Genomic DNA, 24,253 nt, shown 5'->3' on the forward strand with positions numbered 1-24,253 from the left:
TCACACAAGATAATCTTGATAAGTAATTATATCTTATTTAATAGATTAACAATTTGAGGGACAAAGGCTGGGATTTTCAAATTCACCTGAGAGCAAAGTATTTATATTCTATTCATTTCAGTAGGATTTGGATGCTTAACTCTTTTCAACTTCTTTGAAAATCCCAGCCAAAGAGGTTAACTGATTTTGCCCAGTTAACAGAGGAAGTCATTTGAAGAGTAAGAAATATAGTTCATAGGGGTCCTGACTCTTTTTCCATTAAGCTGCCTTTGTAAAGCAATGTGCTTAGCTTAACAAACACAAAGATTCTATAATGAATGCTGAGAAGGGCCAAGATTTACAAACTATTGAATATAGCAAGGCCATCAAATCTCTATTTATCTGCCCTCATTATTCTTCAGATGATTTGGCCAGTGAGCTCTCCAGACACAAACTTGCTATATTCTTAATGAACTCAATCAAACATCAGCACTCTATTGCCTTTTCATTTGCTGTGCACACTTTTAATATTATCTGCATGCCTTTATATAAGTCATGGGTTCATTTTCATAATTAAGTTGTATTTTTATTAAAAAAAATCATTCTTTAGTGTGAGATTAAAGGGGACTTGATTTTCTTTCTTAATTAACAATTTTGATGGAAGAATTTGGTACAGCAGAGATAAGAAGTATGTTACAGTTTAAATATATCCATTGAAGTTGATCACATTACTATAAGAATGAATTACTGAATGAATAAACCAGTAAAATAATACATAATCAAAATGAATATTTAAGATCCAAGACCAGTGTGATAAAATACAAGTCTAAATAGGACATGCATTTCTTTGAAGTAGAATTATTTCTCCTTTCTGACTGGTGCATGCACTTTCCAAGAGGCTCTCTAGTTTATCTGAAAATGATTTCTCAAGGTAAATTGTAAGTTGGATGGAACCACAAGAGGTGCAGAAGAAGCAAAATAATAATTGATTTAAAATATGCTTGTGAGTCATATTTTAGAGCTACCAGAGCTATTCATTGGGATAATATTGTGAACAAATTATGGCATTTTTTCATTGAGTATATCTGATTCTTTTCTATGACCAAAACAGCAGCTAGATGAAAAATATTCAGCAAAATACTTTTTTCCTGTCAATTGTCAAATCTTGATTATGATTATTAATCAGCTACACTTATTCTCTCTCTCACTATGAGTGTCTGCTTTAAAATATAATATTATTTGCACATAAAGATAACCTGTCTGAATCACTCCTCTCCTCAATATGTTGAAATGTGTTAATAAAGCAAGTATCACCATGGTAATTATCACATTGTAATTGCTACTCCTCTAAAAGATATAAATGTATAAAATAAAATTAAGATATCCTTGCACTGCTAAACTCAATCTAACCGATTAAGACCTGTTTGCAAGCCCTTGAAGATTGCTACAGTTTTGCATTTATTCCTTACTAGCTAATAAATAGTTCATAGTGTCAAAAGTGATTGACTTAATAGCCACCAACTGCATCAGGATTATGTGACCTGGGTACTTTAGTGGAAGCTTCTTAACACAGAGTACCTCTGTGGAGCATTTCTTATTGGTTTGCACAGAGCTGAATCCATTTTGTAAGTTTTCTTTGCATATGGCCTACTTATTTGAGAGAGAGCATGGTGGAATACTTGTTCTGTTTGTCAGATAATAAGAATCAAGAGATTGGAGGGGGTAAATTAAATAATACTGGGTGGACCTCCCTGGGCTGGCACCCTTGGGACCTGACAGGTCCTGGATGAGGGATTTTGCCAGACCAGGAGAGGTCATATCTGCCCCCTTACAACTGGCCTCCAGCCCTGGATGTGTCACAGGCCCCGCTGCCCTGCTAATCCCGATCCCTCCTTCTTTGGCAAGCTGTTCTGTGGCATGCCAGGCAGCCCAGCTGGGGCACACCATGCTCCAGGATCAGCTTGGCAGTCCCGCTGAGCAGTCCTGCTGTGGCCTGCTGAGCAGTCCCTCCTGGGCAGCCTACCTGGGTGCACTAGGTAGCCTTGTTGAGGTGCTGGGGTGTACTTGGCAGCCCACCTGCAGAGAGCCAGGCTCCTGGCCTTGCTGACTGCTTGAGGTCCACAGATGTTGCCAAACAAGAGAGTATGGGTTTACAGAGGTTCAACCTGTAATAGCATGGAAATAAATGTAATAAAATAGTTGTGAATGCTTCCATTGGATCAAAACGGGGTGGACAAAAATTTTTGATGGGGGAGGGCATTCCAAGATTTTGGAAAGTGGACGAGGTCTGAATTCTTCCACGATATTAATGGAGGAATTCCAGGGTCTGGGACGAAGGTTGTGTGCAGATGGGAGCTTGGGGTAAGGTACTGGGCTGCAGGAGGGAGAATGGAGTCTGGGTGAGAGTTTGAGTGAAGGAGGTGGTTGTGACTTAGGTCGGGGGACTGGGATGCAGGATTTTGGGATGTGACTTATGGTAGGAGGGTATTGTGATCTGGGGCAGGCGATTGGGGTGTCAGATCTGGGAGACGGTATGGGTTCAGGAGGGGGCAGAGGGTTTGGGTATGTGGAGGGGGAGCAGAGGGTGAAGAAGGGAGGGGCTGGGGTGCCAGAGGCAGCCTCTGGCTGGGAGGTGCTTACCAGCAGAAGCCTGAGGCACACTATCTACAGGCTGCTCGCTGCTCCATGTGGCTCCGCTACGGGCATGTTTGGGAGGAGATGAAGAAGGGGGGTGAGGAGGAAGGGAGGGAAAAGGCTTCATACACTGCCCCTGCTCCAAGCAAAGATTCTCAGCTCCTATTGGCCAGAAACTGAGAGATTGCCCAATGGGAGCTAAGAGATTTTGCGGAGGGGAGGCATGGAAACAGCACAAGAAGTCTCCATCCTCCCTCCCGAGCCATCTGTAATGGAGAACAGCTGGCTTTTTAATTTGTGAGCTGTTCTCGGCCTAACGGTTCTGGCGAGGCAGACGTGGGCCGTATTCAGCCCACTGGCAGCTTCTTGCCCACGCTTGGATCAAAACATGGGATGCCAAACACAACTGCAGTGGGATAATAGAAGTACTTGGAAGTTATAGCAATCCAGAATAATTCAGGCTATGTCTACACTATGTGTTTTGCCAGAGGAGGCAATACAAATGAAGCTCTGATTAGCATTTTTTGCCTGCTTCATTTGCATAATCTCTTCCGATTCATTTTTGTGCAAGAGGTTTTTGTGCAAAAACATGCAGTGTGGACATTTCCAAAACCCCCTTTTTGCACAAGATCCTTATGCCTCTCAGAGAGAAGGTGTAACGTTTTTGCGCAAAACGGAAATGTCCACACTGCATGTTTTTATGCAAAAACCTCTTGTGCAAAAACAGATCAGAAGAGATTATGCACATGAAGCATGCAAAAATGCTAATCATTGCTTCATTTGCATTTCCTCTTCTGACAAAACACGTAGTGTAGTCATAGCCTCAGGGAATTTAGTTAGCTGTAGCAGTTACACTTCAGTGTCTACACACACAGAATGCTAACTGTGCCAAAAGTTCAACCTGAGGACACGCAGGATTGGTGTAACCATGGAACTGAGCAAGAGATGAGAAAGAAAGATGGCCACTGAAGTCTGTGTTTATGTGGTAAATCTCCCAACTGCCTTCACATTATTCAATGGAAGGGAAAGGGGCCTGTGTGGAAATACCTTTTCCTCTAAGCAACACAGAAAATCCTTTGACTTTTGATACTGTTCTTGATTAATTTTGTTAACCAAAAACAATCAGTGTTAAGCTTTGGGTTTCTAAATTAGCTGTTAAACAGTTTTTGCCCTTACATATGCTACATACACGAAAAATCTACACATCTGCTGACACTACTTGGCTATGCTAGTACTTGCAAAAGAGAAGTTATGGGCAAAGAGTAGATGGCTAATGTTCAACTGAATACTCTAAGCATCTGACAGGTGCTAATCATATCATTTTCTACTGAAGGTGTTTGCCCTTTGATGAACAAGGAGATGCATAATTTTGGGATGCTATGGAATTAATCACTCTCCTGTGTTCCTAAATGCATTTATCATGGTTACAGGAACTAGCTGATCTACCCTCTGTCTGGTCCCCCTGAAAATAACTTTAAAGAGTTACACCTCATGTCTTTACCTGGCTCAGGATAGACTTCACAACTCTTCAACTCCTGGGCTACAATATTCTGTGTATTCACCATTCTTAATCTGCAAGTCCAGCTGAGTTCAGGTATCTGTGGTTCTTCTCTTGAGGTGTTATACAGTGATCAGAAAGCCTTCTTCAGACCAAAATATTGTTTACTTTAGCTGTAGGAACAGAATATTAGAGAAAAAAGGATTTTAAAACAACTGTCTACACACAAATATCTTACTTTAATCCTTACTATTCCTTGATGGTAGCCTAGGCAAGCCTAATTTCTTCAAGCACCTACCCCATAGTCATGTGTATCAGTCTGCTTCTCTTGAACAACTCCTGCTCTTCTTTTGAGATAGCAGCCCTTCTAGTCTTCCTAGGATGCCTTTATTCTCTTGTGTTCCTGACCATTCTGGTTAAAAATAGTTCTATAGGCTCATCAAGGTAATTGAAAAAGAATCATTAAATTGACAGTTTGTCCATTATCCCTTAACAATTCTTAAGTGTTTGCTGAGAGGTAGCTCATCTTTAGCCATTTTTTTCTTTGCCTGTTTTTCTAGGTAGCTCTCTGTTGAGTTTAGCCAATGTAAAAGAAAACAAAACAAAAAAACCCCAACCCTACCCACCCCCCCAATAACCAGGGTAATGTATATTAATCCTAAATTATTATAGAGAAGCTACAAAGTCATTTCACTAGTAGGGGCCAGAAACAACAACTCTAGTCTTTGGCTAGCCAGAAGACTTTCTGATGTGGACTTATGTGCAGTGATCCCTATTTATGCCACATTTAAGCTAGATTCATCTAGATTTATCAGGAACTGGTAAGGAGGGCTGCATTGAAGCTACAGCAAACTAAACATGCAGAGATCTAGAGAAAGAGCATTAATAGCATATTGTGGCAATACTCTACTCTATATTGACCACCTATTAATTAATGACCTCTTTTAAAGGCTTTTTTTCTAAATATACTAAATTTGTTCCATTTCATGGTCTTTGTTCTCCATGGCTGTGTCTAGACTGGCCAGTTTTTCCGGAAAATCAGCTGCTTTTCTGGAAAAACTTGTCAGCTGTCTACACTGGTCACTTGAATTTCCGCAAAAGCACTGACGATCTCATGTAAGATTGTTAGTGTTCTTGCGGAAATACTAAGCTGCTCCCATTGAGGCAAAAGTCCTTTTGCGCAAAACTTTTGCGCAAAAGGGCCAGTGTAGACAGCTGAGATTTGTTTTCCGCAAAAAAGCCCCGATCGCAAAAATGGCAATCGGGGCTGTTTTGCAGAAAAGTGCATCTAGATTGGCCACGGACGCTTTTCCGCAAAAAATGGTTTTGCGGAAAAGCGTCCGTGCCAATCTAGACGCTCTGTTCCAAAAATGCTTTTAATGGAAAACTTTTCTGTTAAAAGCATTTCCAGAAAATCATGCCAGTCTAGATGTAGCCCATATATCTATTTCTCCATGTGCCACCATGACAACTGCAGTCAATAGGGATCACAATTGTAGACTCAGCAAATATGATGGATTAAGGGCCCTAAATATGAATGTCTTTTATCCCCTGAGCTTGCACCACATAAGTAGCTGAGCATGAACATTCCCTGCCAGTGTTTTTCAACACTTACCTGGAGATTAATATAATTAGCTATTAAGATTAGTACTAATTTAAAAAAAAACAACAACAATCTAGCAATACCCTGTCCTTTAAATATATATTCTTTTCCTGAGGTGTATTACTGATGATATTTCTAGTATTCTCTTCCAAGATAATTAATAACTACATAATATATTTGAGCTATTTCTCTGAGGTAATTTTTTTATTAAGTATTCAGGTTTTACTTTTCTGAGTTTTCAATACAGTTTTTACTACATTATACATGGTTCCATTAGACTACAATAAAAGGAGACAAAACTGAAAAGCAGATGAAGTAGTTTTCCAAAGCTTTTCACAGGAATGTGTTTGAGGGCTGATAAGGCACTGACTATATTAAAAAGACATGAGTATAAGTAGAATTTATTGTTTTTCTTTTTCAGTCACTAGAGGATGACTTTCTGCATGTGCTAGCAAACAAATAGTACTGATTGTATCTCTTCTAAGCATATTGGAGTTCACATTTTCAAGTGGCATATCTTAGAATATTCCTTAAAAAAACTAACAGTGATATTTATCTTCCTTTTCAACCTGTGCTATTGTTTGTAAGCTCATTAGAGACTGTTGCTAGCAAATTACAACTATTTGATGAGGTCAAATTAGAGCCAAAATATTTTATAGAACTTTAATGGTATACAACTGACCATGGAATCTGGATTGCAAGCTTGCTATCATTTAACAGGATTGTGTTACTTAAACAGGAAAGAAATAGTAAATACAGAAACATGTAACTGGACGATTGTGAAACTTGTCTTTTGTTGTGATTTCTTGCCAGTTGGGGGGTGCCAGGGTAAGGAAAAGGGCCAATGCCACCTTGTACTTAAGGATTTGAAAATGAACAACAGAAGATTAATAAAACAGCAAGCCTGAGTATAGATTAACTTCCCATTGTACATGTATGACATTACCCAAAGGCACAATCTGGACAGTTGAACAAAAGTGTCCCCTTAACTCCCTGGCCTGGAGTGCCTTTTACACTGTGTTGCTGGCAGAACAGCCACTCCTGACTAGAAAGCCTTCAACATGTAATTAAACTCCCAAGTGACCAGTCACTCATGAATTACATACAAGGTGGCACACTCTAATTCCCAGTCCCCACATTGTTCTCTAGAAGTGGAAGTTTTGTACTGCTCAGTGCCCTCCTTAACAAAACAAGTTAATAGAAAATCCATCATTTCATCAAAGGAAAATGTAAATGCACCAGCTCTGTTATCCCAAATTGAGTTTTCTACATCGTAATCCAAGTGATGTAACAGTAACTGTAATTACAGGTAATGATTCAACAAAGTAATGATTGGTTACGAAGAATTAAAAGTGTAAAACACAACATAATTAATACCCACTTAACAAGTTATGTGAACTTGAGAGCAAATGTTTTTATCTTACCGTATGCTGCAGTAAATTGCACAGGTTGTGTTTCCTGTCAGCTTGGGACCCTTCCCCTTAGTTCAGTGACTTTCTGGTATTCATTCATGTCACGAGCAGAGAGATGGTAGGAGAAAAATGTGATGTGGAAGCCATTATCTCACATATTTATCTCTCTTTCTCCTTTTTGAGGATTACCCTCAGGTGGGATGCAGGTGATAAGCAGTCTTTTATGAATGTGAGGTCTGAATCATTCCAGTAATTAAATACAAGTTTCTTGTTTATCTCTTCCCCCTGCTGGAGAATGGCTGCTTAAGGAGGTGATAGACTTTTAACACCTACCTAGGGCCAGTGTATCTTTGTCTCTGAAAAACTGATTTGTTGGTGTTACCAGGAATTATAGTATATTTCCATAAGAATCATAAAATATAATTTCATAACTTTACCTTCTGTGTTGCTAAATATATTTCCACAGGTTAATGATATTCAGCAGAGTATGAGTTTTCAAATGATGCCTCAGAAGAAATACTTTGTACAAAATTTATCTTGGTCTTGTGAAAGTGGTGAACATAATAGTATGGATTGTCACACATGTATTCCTTTTCTGAATACACCATGAAGATTGAAACTGTCAAATCATTCAGTTATTTGTTCACTATGCAAAGCATTCATAAAATCCATATTTAAATATTTGCTACTGTAGTAACAGCATATTACAACAATGTCCGATCAGAATATTTTAGATCAATAGTTCTGAAATTATTTGTAAAATTATGAAGCTGATTTGTATTTTTCAAGCAAGTTTGATTAAGAAAAAAATTGTTTTTAAGACATTGCACTCAGCAACAGTGTAACAGAATAGTGAAATCCAATCCACAATTCAACATAATTTCAGTCCAGATTTTCCACAGAGCCTTTGCTACACACAAAGTTGGCTGATGTGCCATTCAGCATCCCAGCAGCTCTTTCTCTTCACACTAGCAATGGCAAAGCTTTGTGCGGAAGCACTGCTGGATGCTCTGAACTAAAATCAGTCGTGGGAACTTAGCTGATTTTGTACCTTATTAAAGGTAAGAAAGTGAGCCTGTGTGTGCGTGAGAGAGAATCTGTTAGTCAAGAGAATGGTGCTTTAATGCTATACAGGCTGCATCTTAAGTCTTCTATTCTGATGCAGGAGTCTGAGCAATAGGTGGGAGGGGATGCTTTTGTACTTGAAATCAGAAGGTCTAGAATAAGTGTTATCATCATAATGACTAGTTTAGAGCTTGTGACAAAATGATATGATAGTCAAAGTGCTCCAGAAATATATCCTTCAGTTATTTTTTTGTTCCCAAGTTAAACCTCACTGTATTAAAAGCAGCAGTAAGGGCTAGCATCCCAAAGCTGCAAGGTGCTTTGAGCATCTCTAGTCTTACTGCTTTTGAAGTCGCCTTCTTTTCAATTTGGTTGAATACTTAGTGGGGGGTATTTCATGCACACTTATCTATACTGGAGTATGTTCCTTTCCTACAATACATCAGGGAGCAATAGATTTGGCTATTTTAAAAGCTTGAATCTTTTACTGCACTAAAAAGTGTTGTTTTAAGTGTCTTCTTTTACAGTTATTTAAATTATATGATTTATGTCTGTAATGAAATTTTTAGTTTTAGTGTTTGATCTGCCTATATTGCACTGAATTCACTGTGAAAGAAATTCAAACTTTCTCTTAAAAAAGACCCCCTGAATTAGCAATGTTGCCTTGACTTTTGTGTGCTCTGCATTGTCCATTTATATATTTTGCATTAATGTAATATCAAATATAGTGATGCCACAACATAGCAGAATACAAATGTTGATGTTCTAGTGCACATTTGAATGTTGAGTAAGACTAAAAAGAGAGGCAGGAAGGGGGGTGGGGCAGGTTATTTAGCATTTGAACTGTATCTAACTTTATTTTTCTTCTTACGGTACATTATGAAATTACTGTGTCTTCTGATCATTGTGTGATGATTAAAGATAGCTTAGTTTCCAAATTAATCTAGGTAACATCAGTACAATTTAATATTTATAGCATCATGCATTGTTTTAAAAAAGTTTCTCTCACAAATAACTCAAATCATTTTCTGTCAGAGAAAGATATCTTAGCAAATAGCGACTTTCATAACTTTACTTTTCTATAAACTTTAAAGTATAGTTCAATTCGTAGTGGAACTTATGTCCTTAAATAACTGTATTTTTGACATTAGCCTGATATTTTCTTCTGAAATTATTTCAAAAATCATTTTATATAGTTTTTTTACCTGAATTTTCTAATTTGGGTCTTTACTCAGTTAACACCTTAATTTATATATTATGAGGTTTATGTTTTAAATGAGTCATGTCAGGCAACAATATGAATAGCTGAAAGCATGTAGATATATTATATTTTCATACTGCTTATGTTGTTGTTATTCTCATAGAAACTGTGAAGAGAGATTCTAAATTTTAGTATTTAAATGACTCATAGAATTGCAGACTGATATTTTCAATGGCTTTTCATTATAGTTTCTGCCATTGAAGCAGTGTGAGGGCTTTCAGAAAGATGGAGTAGTGTAATTACCAGGTGCACATGTTCATTAATCCTTCCTGGCTAGAAAGAGCTTCAATTTCTTCTCCAGTGGCCCATTCGTAAAGCTATAAATATCTAAATTGTGTCAGCCAAGAAGTCACACAGAATGGTGGCTCTTTTTGAGTTCAATTTCATGCACTGTTGCTTTGGTCTTGTGAAGGAGTGTTTTGCATTCCTTACGATGGGTATTTGTCCTTTTCATTGGAAAAGTTCAGAAAATTAACTATTGGATAATTGATTATTTAGTTTAAAACACACACAGATTTTACTCTGTATACTTCAGCAAAATAAATCAATAAGTCATCCCCCAACCAAAAGAGTAGGGTTTTTAAGCAGTGACCTAAAGCTATACCAGAAAAGAGTTACTAGGATATTTTGAGGATCTGCCATAATATTTTGGTACACCAAATTAAGAAAATATATTATAACTGAGATACCAGGAATGTCCACCTTAACAATTCCATGTTATTTCAACAATTCCATGTACACTGGCAACTGAGTTGCATGTTGTTGAATGTTTGCCTTTTTATGTTCTTAGCTTCACATAAAGTTTCCTTTATCTCTGTCAGACCATGCCTCTCTTTAAAAACACAAAGACTAATTAATATTTTATTAACCGATATCCTCAGTGTTATCTGCATGAGATTCTGGAACCTTTATATATTTTAAATATGTAAAGATATACTTATACTTGCTGTGTATAATTTTTGTATGGCTAATTTCTTTCATGTAGGAGTTATGTGTTTTCTTGAAAATAAACTTGCTAACATTAATTGGAACTGCCGTAAACTGTTCATTTTTTACAGTGAAAGGTGGTGGTGCGGAAGCCCTTCAAAACTGAGAAGATGCCATTCACCTTCTAAGGCTGTCTCTTGACTGCAGACCTGAACTGTGTACCCATTAGTTCTGCATTCACGAAGAAGCCTGTAAAACAACTTTTAAAAAAATGCCCCCAATTTGCATTGATTTCAAATTATCTTGAAAATGCAGGAATAAATGAAGATTGCTCACTTATTTTCTGTATTTGGAATGGTTTTAGGGGTTTTGTATGTTTGAGGTGAATTCACAGCCAGAATTGGTGATTTTATAAGAAAGATAGAAGAGGAGAGCTGGATATGTGGATAGAACACCTAAATGGTTAATTCTCCTCAAAAAGAAACCTAAAGGAGAGGATATAGATTTTGCCCCAAAATAGTACATTTAGATGCTCTGTCATTCTGCAAAATTGCTTAGGTGAGTCAGAATTAAAGCTGCAAAACAAAAACATTTCCCCTAAATAAAGAAGTATAGAAATTAGGTGTTGATGATGGCAGTCATTTTTTAAAGAAAAATGTGCAGATGCATTTGGTACAATTCTTTTCACCTTAAGAGAACAAATGCAAAAGGTGAAGTGCCAAAACAGGATGGGTACTTTCACTGTTTCTGCAGATTCTCTGAAATTCATATACCCATGTTACTATTGTTGCTTTTTCCAGTTACGCTAGTAAAAAGTCCAGTAAAAAGATTAGCCCCACCAAAGAGCATAATAAAACTTAAATTTTTAGTGTTCCTTCTATTAGATTTTCTCAAAGCACTTACCAAACATGAAACACTTAAGCCTTATAACACTCCTTTTAAGAAGTTAAAGATTATGTAAGGATCTCTTCATCTATGTTGAAATTTAGCCACATCTAGGATGGGATATAATAGCTGCCTAACAGAAAAAGTGTTTGAAATGTGTATAACAGCACTGCCTGAAACTAACATTGTGTGGCGTAATTTAATCAGAATGCAATTATCTGTGCCAAAATTTGGTATAAGTAGTGGGGCTAAAACCCCAACTTTATATTAAATGTTGTGAATTTTAATAATTGCATGTGGTCAAGGAGCATGCTTTTTACATGTAGTACTAAATATAGTATCTTTGTTGTTATGTTAATGATTCTGATATTTGGAACTTTCTTAACATGGCAAATGTTTACATCTTTACTCTTGCTAGAAGAAGTTCTAGCAAGCCTATAATCCTTTTTGACACAGCTACACTCAGGTGCATCAATTGCAATGACTTTCAGAAATAACTCCAAAGCTCATGGTGCCTTCTTTCTCCTTTGATCATTTAGCTATTCACTTCTTGACCCTCACCAATATCTTCCAAAGAACAAAACATGTCTAATGAATTTCTAACTTTTAATTCCACATATGTATCTAATATATGCTAATGCATTATACAGATAGAAAAACTTATAATAATTAAGGGCTATATTCTGATTGTTTTGTGTTGTCTTAAATAGCCTCTATATGTATTTGTGTTTGCAATAGTTATGTTAAAATCAATGGATAGTGCTCTCTCTCACACACATTCTTCCCCCACCCCGTTTATCTCTGAGATTAAAATCTTCTTTCCAGTAGAAAACATATAACTAGTAAGTGCAGTTCAGTGTGCATCATTGGTGAGCTAGCTTCCCTCCCCCTCTCAAAAAAGCAAGGAAATAAACAAAAACAACTATTATGTAGAAGTTACCTTACTAAACCTATAAAATATATATTGGGTCACTTGAGGATTACCTGTTCTTTTTATTTCCTCTGGGGAATCTGACACTAGCCCTTGTCAAAATACAGGATACTGGACTACATGGGCTTTTCTCTGACCCAGTGTGGCTGTTATGTTCTTATATTTTCCCTCCAATTTTAATTTTTTCACTCAACTTTAATTTTTTCTTTGTGTAATTTATATTTCATTGACATAGGAAGTTCAAAAGTGAAATTCAGAAGTCACCACTTTTTCCCCCAAGATCACCCACTCCTTCACTTTAAACACACTTTTTAATTTTTCTAATACATTTTTTCTTTGGCGTTATATTAGATAACTGAAAACCGAACTCATGACAGCAGAATAAAAGCAATTAATTCCAGTTCTGAGAGACAAACTGTGAGTGATAAGGGTGTTAACCAGCATCTGACTAGATGTTTGTGGCCACTGGCACTGATAGGCTGGATGTCTTCTCAGCCTTGGTTCATCAGAAGAAAACTTACTAAGACATTTCTGCTAGACTCAGCATACTTTTAATGAAGATTAATAGTGTCTTACTCAGAATGTAGTGAGCCATGGTCACCCTTTGCTAATTTCTTGTTTTTGTAGTTCTTTTCAGAAAAAAATTTACTAAAGAAGAAAAGATCACATTAATGTTAAGCCAGATTACTTTATAAATAGTTTATTAGCAATATGTCAAATTTTTGATAAAATAAGGGGGGCTTACTTGGCATTATTTTTGAAACACTGCTACTGTTAATCAGATCATATGTAAGTGATCCTGTTCCAGATTGTTTCTCACAGTGCAGTTGTGTATGTTGCAATTCCATTTATTTTCACATCACCTTACTGACACTGGGGTAAAGTGTATATTGCAGCAGCTCCCGAATGTGTCTACCAATCCGGGCTCCATTATGCTATGTGCTGTATCATCTTACAGTTTGTGATCAGGTTCTTTATTGCTACAAAAAAAAAAGGCAGAAGAACAGGGCAAAAAAATGGGGTGGGAGAAAGGGTAGCAAAAATGATAGGAAGTTTTAGCATAAGCCATTGGGGAGCTGGAAGTCTGAGGTGTTCAAGAAAGTAGGTGGAAAGGCCTGGGGCAACACAGTAAAAGGAGCTAATTTTATGTAGCATTTTCAAAATGAACTTGGAAAGGGGGAGAAGCAAATGTTCTGGGGGATTCCCCAAAAGAATTAGGGAGGAACTGGGGATACTTGGCCAGTCAGTAACAAAGATCATATCTCACTGATTTCTCACTGGAGTTTGCTTGTAGACATGGACAGCTGGTATGCTAGGCGTAGGAAGGCATTGCCTACCCAAACTGCCAGCGTGTCCCTACCCACGCTCTGCCCCCAGAACACCTACTGTAGGTGTACTGGGGATGGAGTGTTGCGCCCACGAGTGTCTGCCCTCCCCATGAGTGGGGGGGGGGGGAAGGTGGAAGCAGCACCTCAGCAGAAAAGACAGGGCTAGGAGCAGGGCTTGGGGGCTCTCCTCCGCCACCCCTACCTTCATCTGACAACCATGCTGGTAGCAGTTTTTTATATCTACTGTTGGTACTTCAGGGGACCCCATTAGTGTAGTAGCTAAGTGACTCTCAATCTTTTTAACTCATTTAGCCTCACAACACTCTTGTGAGAGAAAGAAATTATCCCCTGTTGTAGATGGCAAGTCAGAGAGTCTAAATAACTTGCCGAGGGTCAGACAGCACTGTGGAGAAGCATGGACTTGATACTGGGTTTCCCAAATCCTATACTACTAGTTTCCTAAATACTGGACAACCCCTTTTATCAGGTTTTTTCAATATCTTACCAAAGAAGCATGTTTTCAGAAAGCCAATGCAGGAAGAAAAAGGTGGTGACTTTGAAATTTTTCCTACCTTGTAATGAAGTTTTATGATGTGAGTGGTTGGATTATGAAAGGGATTCTGTAGTAATTCTAGACCTATATTTATTTCTTTTAGTCTGAGAGGTGTAGCCATGTTAGTCTGTATTTGCACAAACAACGAGCAGTCCTTTGGCCCTTTAAAGACTAATAGCTTTATTTGGGCATAAGTTTTCATGGGTAAAAAACACTTTGACGTGTGCATGTATCTACTGTAGGTAAATAAAAGGCACCTATTAGTGCAATAGCTAAGTGACTCTCAATATTTTCAATTCATTTAGCCTCACAAACACCCTTGTGAGAGAAGGAAATGATCCACTGTTGTAGATAGCATGTCATACAGGCTAAGTGACTTGCCTTAGGTGTCACAAAAATGAGGAGAAGCGTGGACTTGAACGTGGCTTTCCCAAATCCTACACTACTAGTACTAGATGTATCTGACAAAGTGATATTTATGCACAAAAGCTTACGCCTAAATAAAGCTGTTAATCTTTAAGGTACCACAGGACTCATAGTAAATTTAGATATTTTATTCACATTAGTAATCTCTGAATAGATTTTTTCCAGAACATGCAAAGTGATTAAAAGTTACTATTCTTGATAGCAATTAGAGTAGTTAATTTGTTTTAATTCACTTAGATTCTTAAACAACTAAGAACAATTATTCTGTCAATAAATCAGAGCTAATTCTGGTTTATATCTGACTGCTCATTCTTTTTTATGTTATTCAAGAAATCTTACAATACACTTTTTAAAATAAAATATATCTTTATTTTTTTTTCATTACTGACCTGGAAAAAGGAATGTGACCTCAGAATAGTATGCAATAAAAAGTGTTGTGCACCATAGTGAGTGTTTATAGTTCTACAATAGTTTCAAAAGCAAATTTAAAAAAAAAAACAGATGGAGAGGAGGAAGATTGGTGTATTTTTTCGTCTTTTCCCATAATTTTGTCATTAAATGTGTAATACACTTCTCTGTAGCTTCTGCTGCCTGTAATTCTTTGCCTTGTTGATTTTGCTCCTGTTTTCAAATTGCATGTAAAAACACAGATTTTGTTCCCTAGCTATGCCTCGTAGTTTCTCTCTGCGCCTTGGCTTTGTCTTTGATTTCATCATAAATACACTGTTTGTGTATCCCTCTTCTCCCATTCTACTGAAACAGTTAAGGGAAATAGTCTTCATGAGTCTGAAGAGATCCCTGGGCAGCGTGCTTCAGATACAGCAGAAAACTCTCTCTCTTGGCCCCTTACTAGGAAATCTTCGATTCAGCAAAGAATTTAAGGAAGCTTTGAAAGAACCAGGAAGTCAATGGTGCATTTAAAGTTAAAACTGTCTAAATGCTTTGCTGAATTGCTAGCCTTATCTTTTTTGTGGACCATGTTCTCCATTCTGTGGCAGTTCTCAATCAGCTTCAGGGGGTAACCGAGTTAGTCTGTTCTGGATAAACTTAAAAAACAACAAATAGTCTGGTAGCACTTTAAGGATTAACAAACCATGTAGATGTTATCATGAGCTTTTGTGGGCACAGCCCACATCTTCAGATGACCAGGGGAGAAGGGGGGAGGAGAAACAAGAAGAGGTAGTGGGTATAAAAAAAATATCAGGGGGGAAAGCTGAGCTGGAATGTAACAGGAAAAACAAATAGTCTATAAACACCTAAAGACTGGATAGTCAAAAGAGGCAGATAAGAACCATTAGTAGGCAAATAGAGAAGAAGAGTACTAACACCAGATACTATACAAAGAGTCATTGGCACCTTCATTGTTTGATAGGTTGATAATGTCCCAGCCATCACATATCTTTATTTAATCCATTAGCATGAGTATCAAACCTGTGATGAATTGTAGTTCCAGTTCCTCCCTGTGTATTTGGCTTGTGGAATTGGTCTTTAACAAAACAACCACTTTGAAGAGCTGTTAATTAATGCCCTAGTAGATTAAAGTGTTCCCCAACAGGTTTTTGTATGTTCCCTTTACGGATATCTGATTTGTGTCCATTCATTCTTTCCTGTAGCGATTGTCCAGTTTGTCCAATATATATTGCAGTGGGGCATTGCTGGCATTTGATGGCATAGATTCCTGGATGTGCAGTTAAATGGCTGCACATTTGGTGGCTTATGTGGTTGGCTCCAGTAATGAATTTGTTTGTATAGGTATGTGGGCAGAGTTGGCATCGGGGCTGATTGCAGGGCTGGGTTCCTGGATGTTTATGATATATCTGTATAGCATGGTTACCGGAGAGAATTTTTTTCAGGCTGGGGTGTTGTCTGTAAGCGAGAATAGGCCTTTTCCCCGAGGCCTCTGAGAGTGAGGGTATGTCTATATTGTACCCTAGTTCGAACTAGGGATGAAAATGTAGGCATTCAAAATAGTCAATGAAGCTGGGATTTAAATATCCCGCACTTCATTAGCATAATCTCGGCCGCGAGCTATTCTGAACTCCAGGTGATTTGAAAGTGAAAGTGCGCTCTGGGCCACATTAGTTCAAATCGAACACCTTGGTTCAAACTAATGTTACTCTTCAAAAAATTATTTAAATCCCGGCTTCATTGACTCTTTCAAATGTCTACATTTGCATCATTAGTTTGAACTAGGGTCCAAGTGTAGACATGCCCTGAGGGATCATTTTCCAAGATAGGTTGTAGATTGTGGAAAATGCATTGGAGGGATTTAAGTTGTGGACTGTAGGTAATGGCAAGTGGAATTTTTTCAATTCTCCAGGTGGGTATTTCAGTTTTAGGAATGCTCAACCACTAAAAGGTTTTATCTTCCTGCCCAAGTCTCCCCATCTGCAAAAATGTTCTCTCCCACTCCTCTTCCTCTCACACAGGGTAGTTTCAGCAGTGTACAATATTTACCTTTACTCTTTGGGGAATTCCCCAGATTATTTTTTTCCTAGCTCATTTAGAAAGTGCTATTTAAAGTTGTTCCTTTTACCATGTTACCCCAGGCCTTTCCACCTACTTTTCTGAACACCTCAGACTTTCAACTCCCCATTAAAAAACACACTCCCAGAACCCCTCTCATACCCCAGTAGGTTAGAGACTATAGAGCCATGGTATCCAACACGCTAGCCATTAGCCACATGCGGCTATTCGGCCGGTTGAGTATCGCTAGTTTGCTTCAGAATTGTTTGGACACCAGAGCTATGGACTCTTTGTGATAAGCTGGAAAAAGCCGATACCATGCTGAAGGGAATTAACGATCAGCAATTTCTCCTTATCTGCCATACTTGTGCCATATGCTGTGCTCTATTTTGTGGTGATAGCTTCTCTCAGAGGAAGATGTTTCTTTGTATACGCAGATTGCCATATTCCACACAATCTAAGTAATAGTATTACAGACAAGGATTACTCCTTTCTAGTATTCTAGAATAGAATTTTTACTTATGAAGTCCTTAAAGAAGCTGTGATGGAGGCAATGATGCTTCAATACCACAGTGACTGGCACTTTACACTGTATATATAATACAGAATATAATACAATAATCATTTCTTATTTATTTCATAAATACAATAATCTTATCTTAGTTATTTCATTATATAGTGTTTTGGATACCTTTTTGAAAAACACTATGAAAAATAAAAGTATTATACATGAGCTATGCTATAAAGAAGGAAGACAACAAAAGAAATATGGCAGATCTGAGTTATGGAAAAAATCAGATTGGGGGTGATAGAGTTCTTTTTACTATATACAGTATTATAGTACATGTACATAAATTAAGATTATAATTCTTTCTTGAGGTTTCTCATGACCTGAAAGTACTACTTGAGTCTCACCCGGGATAGAATTACAGCACTGTAGAAGGCTGAGAGAGTGAATAAACTGTTTTTTTTTATTATTACATTGCCTTCTTACACAATGTGCTGGCAAAGACACTACAATATTCCTGGTAAAACTGCAGTTTATCCTTTTTTGTATTAACTTTGTGAAAACTAAAAGTTTGTTTATTGTGTGTGTGTGAGAGAGAGTGATATACAGACAATGGAAAAACAGGAATCAAGGGGACTTACAATAAATGTCAAAGAATTTAAAGGAAGGCTGATTTAATCAAATGTCTTTATGCTCTTCAGGCTCATCTGAAGAAGTGGGTTTTACCCACAAAAGCTCATGCTGCTATATATATTTTGATAGTCTCTAAGGTGCCACAAGACTATTTGTTGTTTTTAAAGACAAGCAATTGATAATTCAGTGTTAATGCCAAAGGGTATGTCTACATAGCAAAGTTATTTCAAAATAACTGCCATTATTTCAGAATAACTTTACCAGCATCTACACAGCCAAACTGCTATTTTGAAATTAAATTGAAATAGTGGAGGGCTTATTTTGAAATGGGTAAACCTCATTCCATGAGGAATAGTGCCAATTTTGAAATTGCTATTTCGAATAAGTGCTGTTTAGATGCTTATTTTGAAATAGGGGGCCTTCAGCTCTTCCCAGGGTGCCCTGGTGGCTACTCTGGGCACAACCAAGAAAACTCCTCTCTCTCCCCTCCATCGCTGGAGCCCTTAAAGGGGTAGACTCTGGCCACAGTGCTGCAAGCCTGCCAGCCCAGAGCCAGCAGTTGCTGCACCTAACCCTGTGGCCCCAGCATGAGCCAGGCAGCCAGTGCCAGCCAGCCCTCCACCACTCCCTAGGACCAGTCTGCCAGCTCCCAGGAGCGTGCCAGGGGCCAGAAAATGTGGGCACCTGCCTGGTCCAGTGTGAAGATCAGGGACTTAATTCAGGTTTGGGGGAGGCCTCCAACGTCCATGATCTCCGCACTAAATGGAGAAATGCAGCTGTCTACAAGCGGATGGCTGCCAGCCTGGCCACCAAAGGCCACATGTGAACTCAGGAGCAGGTTCGCATGAAAATCAAGGAGCTGTGGCAGGTGTATGCCAGGGCCTCAGGGGGCAGCTCCCGACCAGAGGCAGACCCAGACCCCTGCCCCTATTTTGATGCTGTGGACCACATGCTGGGGGGCAGGACTGTCCGTGCCTTCCAGATGGTCATCGACCTTGGGGCAGAGCTTGCTGCCTCCTACTGCTCTAGCCCTTGCTGCCTCCCCAGCTACTGCTCCTCCTCCCACTCTCCTACCCCTCCCGCTTCTTCCTTTCCACCATCCCCACATGCCCAGGGATGCCGAGGCTCCAGCACCTGTGGTGCTGGGAGACAGTTGGGCCGGCGAGACCCCCAACCCTGAGCCCTGAGCTTCTCCTCCCCTTCCTCTCCTTGCCTCCCCCTGCCAGCTCCCTCCTCCCAGGTTTCCCACTCTCCTCTCCCACCCTCCCTCCTCCCCTCTCCCACTTCCTCTCCCCAGTCCCACCCCATTTTTGTTCAATAAAGAGGCTTTGTTGTAATGAACACATGTCTTTTATTATACAGCAGGAAGGGGGGTTACGGAGGGGTAAGTGGAAGGATGTGAGGGAGGAATGAGGCAAAAGCCCCCAGTGGGGCACACCATGGAGACTGTTACTGCCTGCAGAATGTGCTACCAGGCTCATGGCAACAGGTCCAGGAGAAGCACCAGAGTGCCCAGGGGCGATTCTGGCTCCATGCTGCAGAGTGCTATAGTGTCCTGAGTGAAGGCAACTAGAGCACACAGAGAAAAAAATGCTTTGCTGTCCCTCAGCGAGGTAGGCAAGCAAGCAGGGAAACCTTAGAACCGACTGTCCAGAGGGGTCCCTTTAAGCACAGGTCTCAGATACCTTGTGTGGCTGCTGCCTGAGGCTAACTCCTGACCTGTTGCCCTGCCAGAACTGGTTCAGGCAGGCCTTAAATGCAATTCAGCGTCCTATCAGTGTGGATGCACTATTTTGAAATAGCAAAACGCTATTTCAAAATACATTTTGTGTCTAGACGCATTATTTCAAAATAAACTATTTCAAAATAACTGTTTTGAAATAAGATATTTCAAAATAACACTGTAGTGTAGACATACCCAAAGAGACTTTTTAAAAAAAATTGAACTCTTGACAATATGTTATTTTACTTGCATAGTTTTAAAATATTTTTAACTCGATGAATTCTTCACACAACAGATCATTTAACCAGTGAGACTGAGCAAACTGTGAGGCTTACACTTGATATAACATAGAGGCAATCTCTAAAGATTCACTAAAAAACTGTCTGTACGCAAAGTATTTTCAGAACAAGATCCTGAAAGAAAATTATAAGCTAGAATGTTTGAGTTGCCATATTGACATTTCATTGGCATTTTTGCCAATGCAATACATGCAATTGAGAGACCATAGGATCTCCAGAAAAGGCAGTTTGATGGTCCTGAATTCTTTTCACCAACACCAGCATATTTTGACAAGGTTTATTCACAGTATAACCTTCCAGAGAATCAACAAAACAGCTTAATACTGCTGGTAGTATACTCTACTAACCTTTAAAAACCTCTACTTTCTAGCTCTGCGAGAACCAACTGGTTTAATGCCAAATAAGTTCAACTAAATTTAGCATCAGTTGGAGGGCATATTTAGTAACATTACAGTGAGCTCCCTAACTACTGAAAGTGTTACCATCATTCATAATGTTTTCTATGAGCCTAGACTATTATGACTTGCAAATTCTGGCAGTGATGCTCTTATTATTCATGGTAACAAATCTCACCGCCAGCAAATTTTTAACAATGACCTAGTTTTAATAATGAAAACATACGAGTCATTGGTCTTAATATGTATGCAGACTAAACCTTTTAATGTTATAATATTCCATGTAGAACTGCTTTAACTTAGCTTAAAAAAAAAGAATATTTACCCTGGTGACTGTGCTTTTAACAATGAATGAATATTAAAGCAGGGAGTAGTCTAATCCAAACAGACATTGTCTTCCTGTTTCTAGCTATGTTCAGTACAGAAGTACAGTTTAATATGTAGCATCAATATGTGAAGTGTGACTATTACCAGTCATTTCATTTTTCCCTGTGAAAAGATTATGATCAGTTTACTACCCCAACCACAGCTTCATGCTGGAGTGTAATAAACTGTCACAGATGGTGTACAGGATATTGTAAATGGTCTTTCTATAAATATACAATTTCATTTTCTTAAATTGAATTCTTTACTAAATGCTGGTTTCTGATAGATGTCAAGAATGGCTTCTTTAAGATTTTAATGAGGGTTTTCATTCAAGACTCCAAAGGAAACATATTGACGAGCTTTGTTCAGATGCTGCATGCATTTTGACATTGCCAAAGCAGAGTTTTATATATTGAAATTGTCTAGGCATCTAGCTTGATTTTCTTTTGTTGGAATGATTGATTGTTGAAATATAAACCCCATAAGCTAGGACCTGAAGTCTTGTGCCATGATGGATTAAACAGTTACTAGAATTTTTGGTAGGGGGCAGTTTTAAAGGATCCTCAACGTTACAAAATTATAACTAACCATTATGCACTTTGCTTTCCTATTTAATTCCATTGGATGTTGAATACATTAAAAATAAATCCTTGATTAGTAAAATTAGTAAATGTTCAAAGTCTAAAGTGTTTTTTTTCTGCTTAGTCCATGAATGCCTGAAGTCCAAAGTTCTATTTCCTTTATCGTCTCCTCCTCCTCTGTGTATTTCAGGGGTGGGAACCTTTATTGGGTCGGGGGCCACTGACACACAAAAAAAAAATCAATCGGAGTGCCAGCACAGGCTTCCCAATGTTATGGAGGAGGAGCCTTGAGCTCCAGGGTGTGTATCTAGGCAAGCCAGGGACCACCTCTGGCCCCTCGGTCTTAGGCTCCCCACCCTGGTGTATTTCTTGCCTCCCACTTAGCCATCCCACAGTTACTCAGCTGTTGCCTTTCTGTCAATGTTTGTATTTACACTGATCTTCAAGAGTCCTGTTATATTAACTTAGATGGAATAAATGGGCCAGAGGTATTAATATAACCTAAATCTCTGTTCATCATTAAACTGTGTTAAACAATGTATACAGTTAGGGAGACAGAGACCTCAGACTGCTCAGGACTATGGCACAAATACCATTAAATATCCTTAATGATTTACTGAAGAGAAAGAAAAATAGTATTTGAAATGTCAGCTGTTAAGTAAGACTTTTACTTCAACATTTCTTGCTCCCTTTTCCCTTATCTGAAGAAAGTCTTAGAAGGAAAACCTTCCTTTTTTGACAGTCTCTTAAGTCCCTTAAGTTGTACTAAAGATGCTATTAACTGCACACACTCACAAATAGATGAAGTTATTTGAGGTCGGCTGAAGCTGATGTTGATGTTTTTCAAGTCCAATGGTGGCTAGAATTCAGCTGTGGTTGGTAGGAGCGGCGATGTCATTGGATCCCTCTGTCTGGCTCTTTCTGGGCAGGACTTTTCAGAGGGTTTGAATGAAGGTCTGGGATCCGAGGAAACAAGCTCATTTCCATATCCCTCTCCCCTCTGTTCTTTTCCAAAGTCTCTATCCATAAGGATAAAAAGAAATGAGGGTAAAATAACCTTCATCAGTGGTGTTTTGTCCACAAATTAAGCCTAATATTTGACACACTACTTTTAGTTCATTAATTTCCAGCTCTGCACCTCGTGTTTTTATCAAGAATGATTTTAACATATCAGTAGGGTCATCCCCAGAAGCTCCCTCCCCCAGACTCCTGCCCTGCCTCTTCCCGCCCCTGCTCCACTCCTATCTTGCCCCCTATTTATGTCTCCCCCAAACCTTGCCCCTTCTCTGACCCACCCCACTTTTTCCTGCTGCTCTCCTGCCCCCTCCCACTTCCATTGATCTCTTTTCACTGAGTGACATGTCTCGGGGGATTACCGCAGGGCCTAACACCAGCAGCAGGGGTTGGCCCTCCTACACTCACTGTGGCAGTGCATCCTGGCCCCAGTCCACTCCACTCCCCCAAGCCCAGCTCACAGCCATGTTGCTTGGGGTAGCAGCGTGGGCTGGGACTAGGTTGCTTTCCACTGCCACAGTGAAGTAATAAAATCCTACTGGGAGATGGTTCCAGGCTGGGCTGGGTCACTCCACTTCCCAGGACTCTTGTAGCTGCTGGTGAGTGAAGGGACGTGCCTGACCCTGCTGCCAATGCAATTGGTAATCCCCTGAGGTGCCCTAGGCCTTGCAGAGCCTCCCAAAGTGTGGGGCACAGGGTAGCTGCCCCAAATTGCCCTATGGATGGGACAGTTCTGAGTAGGCCTTTTCATTTAGACTATTTTAATCGTTCTCTCTCCTTTTCATATCTTTTCTTGTCAACATTTGTTATTACAGGTTGGACCTCTCTGGTCTGGCACCTGAGCAGTCCCAGATGAGGGAATTTGCCAGACCAGGGAAGGTCCCATGCCACCCCTTCCCACCAGTGGCTCCTTCAGCCCCACTACACTGGTCCTGTTGCCAGAGCGGCAGCATGAAGCCTTGGCTCCATTGCCATGGCACCAGCACCATTGTCAGGCCGGCATGCATGGTCTGCTCCAGCCCCAGCCGGGTTGCAGGCTGCCTCTACCCCACTATCACAGCCCAGCTACCAGCACCAGGCTGCTGAAGCCCCGGCCACACTATCACCAGCCTCACCGTGCACCAGACTCTCAGCTGTAGGCTCTCCTGCCTTGGGGTGCTCTCATTCAGGAACAGATGTTGCTGGATGAGAGAGTCCCGGTTTTGGAAGGTGCAGCCTGTATACATTACTGTCTCTCAAGAATATGTGGTCTAAATTCATTGTTTGTTTAATTTTGATAAAACTGTTTTGGTCTCCGATTTTTTTTCTCTTTCCTAGTGCCATTTAATTATATAATTGCTAGACATTTTAATGAAATCTGTTTAATTATTCTATAGCTCCTGCAAGCAAGTCTTTCCTGTCTATTTTTTGAATTATTTAGTTTTAACTTAAAAATGCATGGGGTACAAAGAGCTTGTGTATGGCTAAGGTGGGAATAAGTAAATGGTATCAATTAAAAAGAAACAGTTCAGTAAAGCTGGAGATAGTCAAGTGAGTTTGCTGGTGGACTCTGCAAGCCTGTGCTCGGTAGACAGTTACTAGGAGGTAGCCACAGGGTTTAGTGTAGCCAATGGAGAGTATCTGTGGTGACGGTGGAAATAGTGACCTGAAATTCCAGGAATCTTGGTCTGTGGAAGGTTGGAGATAGCAGGTCCTGTGCTAGGTGACAAGACTCATCAGCCCTCCAGAAAACTGGACAGGAGTTGAATCAGGATCTAGGTGCCATA

At 39.4% G+C, this 24,253-nt stretch overlaps 1 protein-coding gene across 11 annotated transcripts in view; it reads left to right on the top strand.

Moving 5' to 3' along the window:
* The window catches only part of DMD (dystrophin), a 2,108,520-nt gene that overhangs the window by 1,118,004 nt on the left and 966,263 nt on the right, over positions 1 to 24,253 (top strand). The window lies entirely within an intron of this gene.

The sequence above is a fragment of the Pelodiscus sinensis genome, chromosome 1 (genome assembly GCF_049634645.1).
Source record: "Pelodiscus sinensis isolate JC-2024 chromosome 1, ASM4963464v1, whole genome shotgun sequence".
NCBI classification, from domain to species: domain Eukaryota; kingdom Metazoa; phylum Chordata; order Testudines; family Trionychidae; genus Pelodiscus; species Pelodiscus sinensis.